This window comes from Propithecus coquereli, unplaced genomic scaffold (assembly GCF_000956105.1).
Source record: "Propithecus coquereli isolate 6110/MARCELLA unplaced genomic scaffold, Pcoq_1.0 Scaffold58, whole genome shotgun sequence".
NCBI classification, from domain to species: Eukaryota; Metazoa; Chordata; class Mammalia; order Primates; family Indriidae; genus Propithecus; species Propithecus coquereli.
Window position 1 is genome coordinate 4849703 of NW_012151729.1, and position 2284 is coordinate 4851986.

The 2284-nt window shown below is 39.2% G+C and overlaps 1 protein-coding gene across 1 annotated transcript in view; it reads right to left on the minus strand.

Annotated features, from left to right (window-relative positions):
- The window catches only part of SPINK5 (serine peptidase inhibitor, Kazal type 5), a 97788-nt gene that overhangs the window by 1915 nt on the left and 93589 nt on the right, over window positions 1-2284 (minus strand). The gene's annotated exons all lie outside the window — the stretch shown is intronic.

Sequence of the window (2284 nt, forward strand, 5' to 3'; positions counted from 1 at the left end):
TGAGTGTGTTCTTACTCTCACGGAACTGGGTTAGTTTTACTAGAGAGCAGATTGCCATAAAAGTGAGTTTAGCTTCCTAGATTCTCTCTTGCTTGCTCTCTTGCCATGTGATCTCTTTGCACAGGCTCCCTCACTTTTTCACTTCTTTGCTATGTTTTGACCCAGTACAAGGCCCTCACCTGAAGCCAGCCAGATGTGGCGCTATGCTCTTGAACTTCCCAGCCTGCAAAATCATGAAGTAAAAAGATCTTTTTCCTTTATAAATTACCCAGCCTCAGGTATTCTGTATAACAGCAACACAAAATGAACTAAGACAGCTAATCTGACGGTGAGCAGCCCCACCAGAAGTCCTTAAGGAAGCCCTTGTAGCTGGGGTTCACCCAGCTGCTTCTTCCGCATGCACGGGAATAGCCTGTGGCTGGAAAAAGAGGTGGCATTTCCTGGCCAACTCCTCAAGATCTGTTCTGTAAATAATGGCTAGAACATAAGCAAATATTCTTGTTAAGAGCTCGTTTTCACTGACCGTAGCAACAGGAGTTCTGGCAACTTTCTTGTTTAAAGCCCTAGGACTTAAAGTGGATCCAGAGATGATAATATAATAGCTGGCAACTATTCATTTTATAACCGCCACTTTGGATTAGTTTCATGCAAGTCAAGGCATTGGAATTCATGTTTTAATCACTAATCCCATCATTATATGCTGAATAAATCTGCAAGTGTACTTTCTTCTACACACATTCTATATACATAGAATTAAAGTATACCACAAATATGCAGAAGTGGCCATTTCTGCAAATAACAATTTTCTCTAAGATAACTGAATATAAATTCCATTCCTTTTTCCTAAAACCACGATAAAATAGACAATATTATTTACACAAAGAACATGAGACTGGAGTTCATGAGATTGAAGGATGTGATGTAAGGAACATGAGATTACAAGCCATTTACTTGAATTTGTATCTCTGATTACTCATTAGAGTATGCTCAGAAAATGGCTTTTCCTCTCAGCTTCAGGATCTCCATATAGTAAAGATATTGGGAAAATCATTTCTAAGTCTCTTCTAGCTCTTTCAATCCAGGATTTTATCAACCTGAAATAAATATGTTTCCCTTAATGAGATCTTCGTATCCTTTATATCCTTTATTTAGCTGATAAAAAAATTAATTAGTTAAAAGTTAGCAAGATATTAATTACCAAAAATATACCTCGCAGGATATTTTTCTAGGCTCATGCTGCTTTTTGCATCCTTTTTAGTTTCAGCTTGTATATTTCTGAGAACCACCTCATAAATACAGCCTTCCTCATGGAGAGGTAGATACATTTTATAAGTTCACATTCCACGAAACTAGCTTATTTTCAGCAGTGCCAGCTGTTGCCATGAGTGCCAGCAATTTTTAATTTGTGCCAGGAAAGAGAATGCAAAAATCCCTAAACTTTTAGAAAATCATTTCCCTCCTTTATCTGTGTAGGCTTTATGTCCTTGACCAGAACTGAAGCATGTCTGTCCTAAATATTACTTCCTTTTAAAATCCTTACCTTAAAGGTCTAAATTCACCCAAAAATTTTTAATGAGTTATTGCTCCATGCCTGGCATTGTACCGGGTACAATGTTCCTGTATAAACAAGGACATTAAAATGTCTTTTTTTCTTAAAGAAGGTACAGTCTAGTGAGAGAAGCAGACTTGTAAATAAGCAATTACTGAACAGTGACAGTGGTAATACAGGTGTAAGGACAGGGTGTTATAAAAGCATAATGAAGGGATAAATAATTCATATTCGTAGGGGATCAAGGTCAGGAAAGACTTCCAGAATAAAGCTGTGCCTTTCCCGAGGTGAGAAGAATTAGTCTAGACTTTGGAGAGATGGACTTTATAAAATGGAAGGAAAAAGGGGAAGAGCAGGACCAGGGGTGGGTGAAGAGGATACATGAGGAGGAGGGAACATGTAGAAACGAGTTCAAAAAACTCATTCGCGTTCAGAAGGGAAGGAGGGCAATGCAAGGGTTGAGGCTGAAGAGCTGCACAGAGGCCCCAAAGGAGTTTGGAGTCAATCCTGGGGACTAGAGAAGCTGCGTCAAGGTTTTGAGCACTATACCCTGAAACTCTAATTTTAGATAATTACTCAGCCTATGGTGGACAAGGGAATGAAGGAGAGAGGACTAAAGCAGGGAGATCAGTTATAATGCTGTTGTAGCCAACCAGGAAAGGATGATTAGGGCTTTGCCAGATGTGATGATTAACTATGGGGATGACAGGGAGAGGGGAAGACAAGGATAATGCC